At 39.5% G+C, this 14,542-nt stretch overlaps 1 long non-coding RNA gene across 2 annotated transcripts in view; it reads right to left on the bottom strand.

Moving 5' to 3' along the window:
• The window catches only part of LOC144512388 (uncharacterized), a 50,412-nt gene extending 46,439 nt beyond the window's left edge, over positions 1-3,973 (bottom strand). For both annotated transcript variants that reach the window (XR_013501002.1, XR_013501001.1), the window contains exon 1: positions 3,833-3,973. This is a non-coding gene — a long non-coding RNA (uncharacterized LOC144512388). The remainder of the gene's footprint in view (positions 1-3,832) is intronic.
• Between the last annotated feature and the right edge of the window lie 10,569 nt (positions 3,974-14,542).

Genomic DNA, 14,542 nt, shown 5'->3' with positions numbered 1-14,542 from the left:
GCCTGTTGACAGCTGTAATGGGCGGAAATTACATACCACCCAGAAAAACAATTCATTCTTGTTCTTTACCTTCAGTTGGATCTGTTGGATAGTTAAATATTAATGTCACCTTTAGCTTGTTTTAGTTATTTTTTACAAATTTAGCCAGAGGGGGAATGGCGCTTGTCAATGTTTAGATAGATAATGCAAGAGAAAGTGATGATTTTAACATGTCATGTGGCTGTCGACTACAGGGAGAAACAAACTGATGACATCAGGAGGTTAACTGTGTGTTAGACAATACAATGACCCTGAGGGAAGAAACACAGTGCATTATTTTGTGGGGGACATATCACCTTCGTAAACTCAGTGGTATCTGTCGTAGCAGACATTAGGCAGAGAAGAAGACAAATATTGGATTCTAATGGTACATAATTGATTCGCTTCGGTTACTGACTGCAGTAGCATTTACTGAAATGAGTGGAAACACATAGAACATTTGAATGTGGACTGTGTGCGTTTGTATGTAAATCTTAGATTTGCAGGCTTGTGCATTCCTTCAGACACAGCATGTGTCTTATTTGACTATAGGGCTGAAAGTAACAAATGTTTTTATCAATTCATTCGCCAATTATTTTTTAGATTAATCAGCTTCTTACCAATGGGTTGTGACATGAAAACATTTTTCTGCCAACATTAGAACATATGTGGTTGTTTAAGATATTTTAGTATTTATTTTTATTGGGCAGGGCTCAGCTGGAAAAAGGTGATGTCACATATTTCTGTGCAACAATCAGGATTTAGGGACATTTGAATAAGAATCTGAGGACAGTTGGTGGGTTGTTTGGTCACTGTAAGTCAAATCTGATCACAACCAATACAGTCTAGATAGGGCAGATAAGATGATTTTTTTTGTGTTAATAACTGATATTTAAAAATCAAGATAAACAAACTTTAATTGTTGCATGTCATGAATATTTAAGGTTTAGAGAAATACTTTTGACTCAAAGTTTTCAGGGGCTTTAGTGTTGCACTCACTGCACAGTAAGTTGATGTAAGTAATAGTGCCAGCTAGCATCTTGAAGGTAAAATATAGATAGACAGACAAGATATTTGAAACACCTTTAAGAAATCTAAGTGAGATCTGCCAGCCCTTTAGCAGTGACCACACATTCTGGCGATATATTTTAAACCCCAAAATCCTTCCAGAATATATGTTGCACCCTCCTCCCCCTCTTTAATGTATCGGGCTGCTGTTGAGCGAGTGAAGACACCCTGCCTCCATCTCTCTCCTGAGCCGTATCAATATTCATGGCTCTGCCGAGTGCGTTTGTGCAATGGCTGTCTCATTAGCCTTTGATCCCTTTGCACGAGGCCTGCCGGAGCGTTGATGCGCCAACAACAGAGCATCGTTTGAAGTGCAGAGAGAACAGCTGCTTGCATTGATCTCCATATACTTTCTTTGCCATCCACACGCACGTCCACACATACACAGATGCTGCCCACAGGCACATGAATACATGCATCTACTGTAGGTCTACTTAGTACAGTCTGACCTCAACACTGCAAGCCTATCATGCTTATACTATAGTATGTAGTGCATGTAATGTAAAATAGGGAGCTGAAACAAGATGTCGACAGAGAATTAAACAGCAACTATTTTGATGTTCAATGAATATATGATAATTTTCTAAGCAAAACCTTTGATTAAAACCTAAAATTCAATGCTTCAAGCTTCTTAAATGTCAATGTTTTGTCTGTTTCTTTTAGTCTCCTTTAATAGTAAAGTGAATACTGTGGGTTTGGGATGGTTGGTCAGATGTCACTTTGAGCTCTGGAAACTTGTAATGGACATTTTTTACTATTGTCTGGTATTTTATAGACTAAAAGATTAATCAAGAAAACAATCTGCAAGTTAATTGATAATAAAAGTAATTGTTAGTCGCCGCTCAAGTAATATATATTAAAACTGAATCTGTTAACCCTCAATCATACGATTAATAAGTGGCAGGATAATGTCTGTAATTATCTTATCAACAGGTATTATGCAAAACACACATTTTCATAGACGGATCAAATAAAAAAAAAAAACACAGTTTGAGCTAAGAACACAAAGAATATGATTCATACTGAAGATTAATAATAGGGTACTTTCTCTAACAAGATAGGAATGCTAAACTACTGAATTATACTGCAAGATGGAATAAAGTGGTGAAAAGCCCCGTAAAAAGCTCTTATTTGCTTCCAGGAGGTTGTTTAAATTACAGAATTACTTGCTGAAATCAGGGGGATTTTGGTGAATCCCACAAACATAATCAAGTGTATTCTGTTTTTTATTGCATGTTATATAATATAATAATCTACCTTCCCTTTGTGAATTATCAACAGTAATTGTATGAGAAATCAGTACAAGCAGTCAAAAAGGACATGACATCATATGTTATGCAGCCAAAGCACAACTACTGCTCTACCACAACGCCACTGAAAAACACAGACTCTACTCAGTTCTTGAATTTTACTTGAAATTATACCATATTATACCATAAATTGCCACCAATGTTCTTTGTTATTACAGGACAGTTCACGTCCTCTATAATGTTAAGACATTTTTCAACTGTGCAGCAGGAAGGAGAGGATCCAGTTAGTATGACATCATGACATCTGCACAAAGACAGTCCTTGCGCTAGTCCACTCAATAATTCTCTACTCTGTTCTGTAATCTGCTGTATCTGAGGAGCACAGTTAAAGATGAAGACTTGGAGCTTGTCTGGGCTATTGCCCCACTGGGAACAGGTTAGCAGATCAATACGGCCAATGTGCCTTATAACATTAGACCGTGCTTAATGGCACTAATGAAGAGAGTAGTTGACAGATACTCAGGGAGACTTAGGTCAGAGAAACAGTCTGTTAGCCGCAGAGCCAGTTTAGTACATAAAATGGGGTTTGGGGTTATTGTCACATTTTTAAATGTATTTTAATGACTGTAATTCCACTGGAAACTGTATTAATTCACTATTCCTTAACACTTAAGGATTGGTATAAGATATTTTAAAAGATAATGTCCATTTTTCTTACAATAGATTAAGATCACAAGAATAGATTCATGAAGCAAATGTGGAGAAAATCGTAAAAAAAAAAAAAAAAAAAAAAAAAAAAAGAAGTTCAAAAACAGGTGTTCATTTGTGCAAAAATAATCATTGGGACCATTTCGAAACTAATCATTCACTGTAAAATCTCACACGTAACAATAATGGGAGTTAGGACAAGCTTTGAACTGCACATGCAAGCAAGTCATTTTTAAGGTCTCAGTGATGTGTGCTGATCTGTACACCAACTGTGAGTAAAAGGACAAGAAGAATAGAAACGATGTCAGTGCCAAGTGTTTGAGGTGATCAGCTTTTTTCAGTGTCCTTTGTAACATCAGGTCACAGTGTGCTGAGAGTGAGTCTGATTGCACAAAATATTATCAGTCTTCAAATGTCAAAGAAACTGCATCTCAGCAGAATCGCTGCTGACATTTTGATAAATCAGACCCTTTTTTGCTCCTTTTCCTCACACACATATCCACACACACACACACACACACACACACACACACACACACACACACACACACACACACACACACACACAGCAACCTGCTGCTGAAAAGCCTCAGCAGGATCTTTGCACACACTCACACACACACACACACACACACACACACACACACACACACACACACACACACACACACACACACACACACACACACACACACTAAACACCTCCAGCGCCTGACTGCTGCTAATCCACAGTCCTGATAAAGACGAGGAGAGAGATTAAAAGGTTTAGAGGCAAAAAGAAAACGTACCTCACAGCGGACGTCTTGGTTTGAACTTCAGGAGCAGCTGGGATGCACCGCTGAAGCGGGACTGTCTTCTCCGGTCTTCTACCTCTCGGTCTTCTCTGGGATGGAGACTCAGGAGGAGAGCTGCTCCTTCGCTGCCTCCTCCCTGCCTCTGGCTCGCTCTGCTACTGTCTCAGCCCTTCTCACTATCATACCTCCCTCCCATGCTGCTCCCCCCTCCTCTTTTTACTCCTCCCCTTTTCTATAACCTCCTGTCTCTCGTCTCTCCTACACCACCCTACTCCTCAAACTCGAGGGTGACAAAGGGAATCGAGGCTTCTATCATTAGTTTTTAATGTTAATATTGCACTGTGGACTAGAGCTGTGACTAACGATTATTTACATTATCTAATTATTTTTCCAATTAATAGATTAGGGGAAAGATGCCCATTATAATTTCCAAGTCCAACTTGACATATCCACATTGCTTGTTTTATCCAACCAACAGTCCGAAACCCAAACATATTCAGTTTACCGTCATATGATGAAGAAAAGCAGCAAGATTTGAAAACGCAACCCAGCAAATGTGTGACATTATTAATTGATCGATTAATCGTTTCAGCTCGCCTCAAATGATGGTCCAGTGTTGCTGAGATGTTGCATGTACATGAGGTAAATTAAGGCAAAAGACTTATCATTTATTGATTTCCCTTATTAAAATGATACAAATCTCAGAGGAAGAGATGGAGATTAAGAGAATTATTTTTATTTATTTATTATTATTTTTTAGATTTCACATAATTCATGCAGGATGGGGATTGTGCAAAAGGGGCTGAAACTCAATTAAAAAAAAGGCTGTTGGTCATGTTTTGTAGTACTTTCAGTGATCGTATCGAACATCTGGTGCGGTACTCATAGCTTTCCCACCGTCTCAATGAAAAGAAACGACTGGACTTAATGCAGAAAGGAAAAAAGAGAGGCACTTATGGCTCAGTAAGGTGCTTTGGTGAAATGATATCCCCCAGCTGTGTGTTTCCACCTCTAACAGGTGAATAAGATTAATTTGTTACCTAGGTTTTTTTAAATCAGATGACCATTCTTGGATTCCTCAGCACTCGCCAGTTCTCGGTCTTTTTCACTCTCCGTCTCTTTTCCACTCTCTCCAATAGAGAGCCCTCCACTGCCTTTGCCCCTGTTTCCATAGTGACACTTTCCCCGACTCTGGCTCAACATAATCAAGTGAACGGGACAGGGGTGGGGGTTGGGGTTGGGGGCGACAGAGGGAAGGGCGAGTGGGTAGAAGGAATGGCCATAATGGGAATGATAGAAAAATAGGCAAACAGCGAGCGATAAAGAAGCAAATAATGAATAAAGAGAATATCCTTAAAGATGGTTTGTCAGTGGCACACAGTGTTTTCGGCGCGAGTCCATCTATGCCTGATGTTGGGTTCAGATCAGGTGCTTTGGAAAGCCTTGGCATATGGTTGAAATAATTATCATGCTCATCAAACAACTGGATGGCCACTTGTGCTTTGTGACAATGCTCCCACCAGAGCAGAAATGAATTATGGGATAGAGTTGATCAATCAGAATTTTAATGTGAGTGGTGTGCTCATCATGAGTCTACTGCATGATGCCAGGCAGAGATGGTGTAAACTGCCTTGATTGCTGGAATAAAATAATGTTCAATGTTTAGACCAAATGTGATAGTTAAACCATTCTGCTGCAGCTTTTCAGCCATGCTAGTGACATCTAGCGCTAGTGCTAGCTAGTGTCTCTACTCTGGAGGATCGATCTGTCCGTCGGTCAGTCCACCACTTTGATCCAGACTAAAATATCTCAACATCTTTTTTTTGGGATCAATTTTTTTAGCACCATTTATCATACAGACATACAAAACAAATTCCACAATATGTGCCAGGTAATGTCAAGTGGTGCATAGAACAGATGAACACAAATTGAACAAGAACAAAAACCCTCTCCCACCCCCCACCCTCTGCGGTCTCGAGAAAAAAAGAAAAAGAAAACAAATTCACACCTTGCCTAGTCACTCTCCTCTAGTTGTTGTGGTGCTGAGGTCATTAGATCTGATATTTGTGTTGCTGAGCTTTCCCATCGGCTGATAGTTGATGGTTTGGCTTTGTTAATCCTTGCTGTAGAGAGCTCAAGCATAACTATGTCTAGGAAATACGCTAACCACTGTTTTATACAAAGCGAGTGGGGGGGGGCGCATCATTTTCTTGGTTGCAGTTGAGTCAGCTAGCCAAATCTTCCTCTGTTGCTAATATCTCAACATCCTTTTGGTGTATTGCCATGGAATTGTGTACAGACATTCACGTTCCCCACAGGATGAATCCTACTAATTTTCATTTGCTGCCACCTGCCGGTCAAAAATGTTGCAAATCCAGTGAAATATCTCTACATCTACTAGATAGATTGGCACTAATTGGTAGAGACATTCATGAAGTTCCCACAGGATGAATTGTAACAACTTTGATTATGCTGCTGTTCCATTTACCTCAGTAGTCAAAGGTCGCAACTTAGAATGACATAACACTTGAGTTGACCGCGTTCAAGTAACAAGTAGGAAAAACATCATATTTAGCCATTGTTAGCAATACCATTTGATAACCACGCAGTGTTTTGCGCATACAAACACCGTAGCAACATGTCCACAGATAGAAGATGGACAGTACGACTGATTTAATGAGACACAAGTAAGACAGAAGTGCTAATAAACAGTATATTAATACAGCTTTCACTACTGTTGCGGCTCAAAGCAGCCATGTTGGATTGTGATTTTGGGGTTGGTCAAGTTCTCCCGACTTTACGAGTCAGAAATCCGACTTCAGGGGGCATACCGGTTAAAATGTCCGTCTGGGAACTGGGAAAATTCCAACTTCCCAGTTCAACTGGAACACACAAACATTCCTTAGCTTTTCATCAAGTACCATTATCAGGTCAAAATGAATAATAAATTAAAATACTTGATGGGAATGTTCTGGAACGCATAAGAGGAGAAAGGTGCCTCCCAGTAACTCCATGTAGTCTTGTTACATGTGTCTTTTCAGCTGATAGCTAATTACTTTCGATGCCTAACACTGATTAGCATGTTAGCTTTGTCATTGTTACACTAACACTATTACAAGATACTGGACACAGATACATTCCTTCATACTGATAATTGCCCTGGACATGACTCACTATGAGGCATTTTTAACAGTTGGTATGTTCAATAAACCTATATAATGAAATAAATGTGTGCTCATGCTACCATTGCTTACTTTAAAAATAGCAGCAAGAGTCCCCATGAGGCATAATAATGATTGCGTTGTTGCAGATCATTATTTTGCTGCATTGAAAATCCAGACAGCTAGCTAGACGATCTGTCCAATCTGAGTTTTCTGTTGCACCATTAAAACAACTTTTGAACGTATACGTTCCACCAAAACAAGTTCCTTCCCGAGGCTATTTTGCAGCGGCACCGCGGCTTTTCCCGGTGCCTAGCACCACCCAAGACTATTGTGATTGGCCAATAAACCAGTGCACGTTTTTCTCCCATCACAGAATGCTGTGTGGACTACCCTCCTCCGCAGCGCTGCGGTGGAGGAAGGTCTGGCAAAGACTAGAGACTAGATTACTGTGGACTGCTTTTCTTATTGTGTGATCAACGAATGGCAGCAAAATGGCTTGTGAACTTACTAATTCTCTATCGATCCCCAATCTGTTGTGTTGCTGCCTGCCTCTCTCCATCAGGAAGGTCAGATGGCAGGGTCAGCCACTCGAGAACCCAGTACAGATTTAGAGTTGTGATTAAAAGGACACTTCTTCAGGGTGGACGCCAGGGGTCATGAGGATCGAATGTGGGACTTTATGGCTTATAGGATGATTTCTCTGACCATGAGGCTTCTCTGCTGTTGTACTCAAGGAAACACAGTGGTGTACATTCATACCTCCACCACCAAGAGAAAATAAATAGCTTTTTATTTGTGCTCTGAGAAGCTGAGCTGGGTATTGTGCTACAACTTTGGAGAATATTTGCTACAACTTTTGGTCCTACCCCAAAAAAAAGCAATGGAAAAATTATCTATTTTTATTTTCTTTTCAACAAGAACAATACATTTCTTTCTCAACAAACAGTTATTTTTTTTAATTATGAGCATTTACCAAAAGGTAGAGATTAACATTTACAGCAAAAGTGCATTTTCAATAATTTGCATACATTTTTCTCTATTAAAGTGATATAAAGGATATTGTATCACCTTAAAAAGGTCCGTTTCTGAAAACCACAGTGCATCTACCATACCAAACTGAGTGCCAGAGATGACTCAATAAGATTGAGTTACGTGCAACTAAGACATCACAAATGAAAATGTGCTCCATCATACAATTGAGAGAACGATTAACCATTTGTTTTGATTTGTATAAGAACCAGAGCTGAGCATATATTCAGCATTCTTATTAGGGCTGTCTCAGTGTCATTTTTATGTATATGAAAAAAGAAAATTGCCCATTCTGTCTCCCTGTAAAAACCAAATTGGATGTTGGGCTTCCCCCTAAGTTCCATATGGGCAACATCCCTATCATCCAATTTGGTGATAGCCCTGTCTATAAGAGTACTACCTGGCTGAGCACAAACTTGTCGGAAAGATTTATGTCTCTCTAACTCTAAATTCCAATCTCAGCCTGTTAGTTATCCCCGGCTTTAGTTTAGTTGGCAGAATGATTGACAGCCGGCTGATTGGGGAGCTGTGGATTTCTGTGCCCTCAAGTCAGATTCTGGAGGGATTCAACCAATTACTGCTCAAGGGCATCAAGACAAGGTGCAGAGGGTTGACGCGAGTGCAGGTTGTACTCTAACCCCTCGTGGCGCTTGTGCACGCCAGAGGGTACAGTAGGATGCAGAGACAAGGAACTGCAGAGATTACAGACACACAATCAGACCTGGCAGGTTATGTCTCTTGTAATTGGAAGAAAAATACTGTTTCTATTACTTGTGAGAGAAACCTTGAAACAAAAAGGAAGAAGCAGGAGGTGGATGACAAGCTTGTGTCACTGTCAGTGATTGTGTGTGACCTTGCCTAGAATATGGGCTTTCCTCTGAACAGCGTTCAGACTTTCACCTTATCTATGATGATAACGGCCAACAGGTCAAAATATGTATCGTAGTACAGAACACCAAATCATCTACTTTTACATTTATTGTAATTATATTGGTGACACTTTACTGGTACTTTACATGCCCATCATTTCCTAATCATTTGCTAATACTTTCCAAGGAAGTTTCCAGTCAAGACATGATGTAATTGGGTGGTAAATAGGAATATCCTTGAAAGGAAAACTTTATTTGAAGTAAATATTTATTATGTATTCATGTATTATTGGAAACTACATTCTTCATATGTGGAATTGTATGCATGCCTTTTGACAGATTTCACATTTTTGTTTTTGTCTGTTTAACTGACCTGCTGTTGTGAGTTTGGCATCCTGGTCCGAAACTGACAAGTCCCAACAAGTATTGGGGTTTAGGTTGGGTTTGATTATTTTCATATTTGATTCAATTTTAATTTAATTTAATTTAGTTAGAAAAAAGACAGAGTATAGCTAATGTAAGATAAGCTAACAGTGAGTAATATATAAAGTAACATATAGAAAGAACATGGCTTCAGGTGTTGGTTTGGGTTAAGCAGTACCAGCATGGTTTAGTCGGGTTCGGGTTTGCGCCTCAGTTTTAGACTTGAGCAGAACTCTTCTGTGCTATGGCTGAAAGACTATAGGGTTATATAGCAATTAATTGAAATACATTTATCTATTTAGAATCATAGCAATTGGCCATTGTCTCTATTTTTCCTGTAAGCAGTACCAAACATAAATAGTTTTTTTGAGGAAACTTGAAACTTATTAGGATTTTTCAGAAATGACTGACCCAGAAAATAAAGTATTACCATTATAATATATCCACTACTTTCCCAGTTATGAAGCACTTTTCCTAAGTGAACTAAAAAGTGAAATATCATCTCAGACTGAACCTATGAATCTGCCCTCAAAAGGTTACAAGAGTATAAATGTAGTACTGCTTTAAAAAAACAGACTGTTGTGTTCAACACACATCTGCTCCTACCCATTTAATGTCAGCATGGACTACTATGTTGTGTTAACAGGTAACTCAGCGTGTGCTATCTTGATTTATTAACATCCATTTAGAGCATTTGACGGTAGTCAGCAAACATATTTATACTTGTGATACTTATGATTAATGCATTTATTGTAACCGGTGTTCCAATCTCAAATCCAGTGAAATAAGAAATTAATCAGAGCTGAAAAATGAACGTAATTAAAAAAAAAATGTGCCAGGGACAGGTATATTCATAAATTGTAATGCCGTATTTTTAAGATGCATCGTTTTTAATCATAGTCTGTTACTGTTTTACACAGTGCTTAATCTACAGTGGTTTTATTTGCATACCAATCTATTTCAACTTTTAGACCAGTTCACAAAATGTTTCCCTTTACAATCAGGTCAAGTTTTCAAAAGCAACTCACACAGCGCTCATTCACTCACCAGCAGGTGGCAGTAATGGCAAATTGTATGAAAATACCAGCCCATTTCACCTGTCAAATCTCTCCAGAGCCACTACAGCAACTCAGTCTTTCACTCACCAACAGGTGACAACAAAGGCTAAATGTATGAATATAGGCCTACATAATAAGAGCCCATTGCAACAGACAGTTTCAGAACTACAATAGCAACTCACAGTCATTTCAGCCAATCATTTCTAAAAGTGTAAAATTAGAGATTGAGCTTTAACCACCACAAAAATACTAAACCAACAAGAACAAAACGATTTCAATGAGAGCATGAACTGTTTAGTGATATTACTGTATTGTTTAGCTGTGCACAAGACAAGCTGTTCTTCCTGGGCTTCGATATAAAAACATAGGCCTATGCATCCAAAACAATGCACACAAATTCCAGAATATGATAAAACGAAATTACAAAAAAAGGACCACTTCACACATATAAATGAAAACTAATTTACTGTCTGTTATCCATATCAGTGAGACCCCAGGGATTGGCAGCCACAAGAACAGATAGCAGATAGAAGATATCAAAATCTTTCGAAAACCTCCGTGCCTCTGAAGTGTTGACGGCTTCATTGCGTATTTCACCACAAACAACACACAATGGATTTGGCGCCACAGAATCGCCTGTTGCCGTAAATCCACACATGAGGGAAATGTATACGATTGAAGCATGACTTGCTTTTCTTTTTCCGCTATTTTCTGGTTGATAATCGCCCTTTCTTTTACTGGAACAGTGCGCTATTAAACGGGCCATGGAAGTTTGCTGGGCCCTGCTCACCACTGAACCTGTGCTGCACCTGCCACTTTACGTGCACCGCGCTCTGCGGTCCGGTCAGATACATAGGCTACGTCCAGAACCAATGAGCTGCTAAGCATCACAAGGCTGCTTAATGGTACAAATTTTGATCCAGGCTATTTATTGTTTGGGCTATGTTTAGGATGAAATAACATGACTGTTATAGCACTTAAAGCATTTTAAAAAAGACAATTATAATAGAATAAAAAACTAAAAGAACACTATTATTCTGGGAATATTTCAAGGGTTGGGAATCGCTAGTTTAAGTGATGCCATGGTCCATTGCTGTATGGACTGTGTCATACACTGTGTGTGTGTGTGTGTGTGTGTGTGTGTGTGTGTGTGTGTGTGTGTGTGTGTGTGTGTGTTTGTGTGTGTGCGCGCGTGCGTGTGTTTGAGTGAGTGAGTGAGTGAGAAAGACACACAGAGGGAGAGCAGACACCGACTTGTAAATTATGTCTTTCATCTCTTGACTTCAGATGTGGCTGTCACCCACTTCCATTATACAGCAGGATGAAGTGGGACACACAAGACAGCCTCTAAGATGGGAGTGTGAGAACAAAGGAAGCCGAGAAACGTGCGCGCACACACACACACACACACACACACACACACACACACACACACACACACACACACACACACACACACACACACACACACACACACACACACACACACACACACACACACACACACACAACATGCACACCCTGGACAGGTTGGACTCGTATAATCACAGAAACCGAGAAAGGAATTATTCTTCTTACTTGAACATTCAATGTAAGATTTCGGGGCAGATAATCTTGGGGATATCTAGGTGTGGAAAATGAATGAGCAACACTCTCAGCTCCCTCAACAAACACCACTGTGGTGCCCTTGAGGAGGCCACTTAAACCTCAAATCGCTCTAGTGGAGCTGCTCAGTGGCCAACAGCCTCAGACTATGGCTGCACAGTGCACTGAGTGAATGTCTGCATGAATTTGAAGCACAAAGCTGAATAATGCAGCCAGCAAAACCCCACACAGGATATATTTTAAAAGAAATCTGAGGAAGTGCCCAGAGGAATATCAATTCCTTTAAGCCAAGGCTACAATGTGTAAAGTAAAAGTCCCTTGGGAGAAATTAAAGTCTGATAAAAACAGGACATCCACATATTACAGTAATGCAGCCAGCCGTGTTCACCTTGGATTTCCCAGATCCCAGTGTAATTCCCTTTACTCTTTCCTATCAGAATCACTTCTTGTGTTTTCAGTGACAGCTTGGACAGCAGTCAGCAGTGAGGAGAAATTGAAATTGCTTTTCAGTGTCGCCAAACTCCTATTTCCAGGTAGATTTCCTTTTTAGAAGAACAATCCATGGCTGGATTTCATGAGGAAGTCTCACTTGTCAGATGCAGAACATGTCTGGTGTCCTCGCTGAGACACAGATAATGGATTTTTACAGGCTATAAGGATGTATTTACAGTATTTATTCATTTAGTGTTGCACCAAGAGTTCAAGTAATTAATTCTCACTATTGAAGTGCTCATGCAGTGAAGCCCAGTGAGGTCTATGTTATAATGGAGCTCAACCTGACCTTTGACCTCCCATGTCAAAAACCAGTGGTGTCAATAGCTTAGAGCTTTTCTCAAAGACTCCAGCTGACATTATGTCCACTGGATATTTCTTTTGTTAGATGTATATTCTCATTTTCTAAATCAACTTAAAAAAACAAAAGACTTAATGTGTTTGTCCCTGATAGATAGTACTGACTGATAGTAAAGAATAGAAAGAAAGACAAGACAGGACAGGACAGGGGCTGGGCTGTCCATGATTCTCTAAACATGGAGAATCTAATACATTTTAATCCAAGAGTACAATTTATTTTGCTGCAACTATGCCCCATATTAATGCTTGTTGGTCATCATACGAAAAATTCTTTGTCTCCTTAAATTTACCCAAGATTGCTAAGAACAGATCTGGTTATATGTCTCACCCTAGAACTGTGGATCCCAATGTTTTTTGTGTTATGTACCTGCAGTGGTATCCCTGTATGGGAATCTGAATATTTTAAGACAATAATCACATAAAATAGGAACAATGATATTAATAATAATAATAATAAATGAGAGAGTGACCTTTCAGCTGATTCACACCTGTGACATGATGGATAGAGATTACTGAGTTTGGTTTAAACTGTATTCATTTGTATCTGCAGTTTATAATCTACCTCCCACATTACAAATATCTTCTGGTACATCATGATTTAAATCAGGAGCTTATGACCAGTGGCTATATTTGTAACAGACCAAAATAATGTCAATGTGATGAAATCTTTTTTTTTACGGGTGTTTGTTTTGCTTTGTTTTATCAAGGACCCTATTTGTTAATGCCAAAGGCAATCACTGCTCCTCCTCGGAGGGAGCTGAGCTGAAAACACAATTAGATAAACCTAAAGTACAGCAACAATTCACATAGCATAGGGGCAGCAGTGTTAAATAAGTTTAACAGACATTTGCTCGAGGATAGAGACAGAAGAAAAGTGGGGGTTGTTACTATTCACCAGCAAAACAGATCTTAATGAGAGCTGCATGCAGAAGAGGATGAGCAGCACTCTTCACCTTACATACCAAGACCCTGGCTGCCGAGACGGCTTCATTAAGTCCAGCAGACTATGGGCTGTCACTCCTGAAAACGGGCAAGGCGGCCAAAGGAATGGGAAACAACAACACAGTAATAACGTTGACATTTACAATAGGCGTCGGATATCATATCCAATTTCTCCCTGCACACCCTTAATTCTTTTTTAATTGCTTTTCCGTGTTGGTTCCGGGATAAGGCTGTCTCTCTTCATTTATGAAAGTGAAGAGATGGGGACAGTTGTGTGTGGGGGGATGGCTGATGGAGTATGTGTGTGTAGGTGTGTGGGGAGGGGGAGTATCAAATGCAAAGGGGGGGGGCAATACTGAGATAATTGGTGCCTGTTTCAAACAAATCAAATACTTTTTTAAAAGAGCTTTGATTAAACACTTTAGAAATCGGACTTCATTTGATGAAAATAACTGAAGAATTAAATGATTACGGTATACATGATTAAATATCCTGCAGCATGCTACTGAATGAATATGTTCAGAGTTTCAAAGACTCATCCTTAAAGAGCGGATTATGGTACAAATGAGAAACAAGAAGCCAAATCCCTGTTGTCATGAAAATATATTTCTAAAACTGGACCTACGGGACCCTTAATAATGAAGAGAGTGGTATCAATCTTCTCACCTAACTCTCGGCACGACAGTGAATACTTTCATTTCCCAAAATGTCAAACTGCTCCTTTACCTTGGACCAAACTTAATAGGAAATACATGAAAAATA

Source organism: Sander vitreus, chromosome 23 (assembly GCF_031162955.1).
Source record: "Sander vitreus isolate 19-12246 chromosome 23, sanVit1, whole genome shotgun sequence".
In the NCBI taxonomy this organism is placed as follows: Eukaryota; Metazoa; Chordata; class Actinopteri; order Perciformes; family Percidae; genus Sander; species Sander vitreus.
The sequence above is the reverse complement of the archived record's forward strand: the minus strand, read 5'-3'. Positions and strand labels throughout refer to the sequence as shown.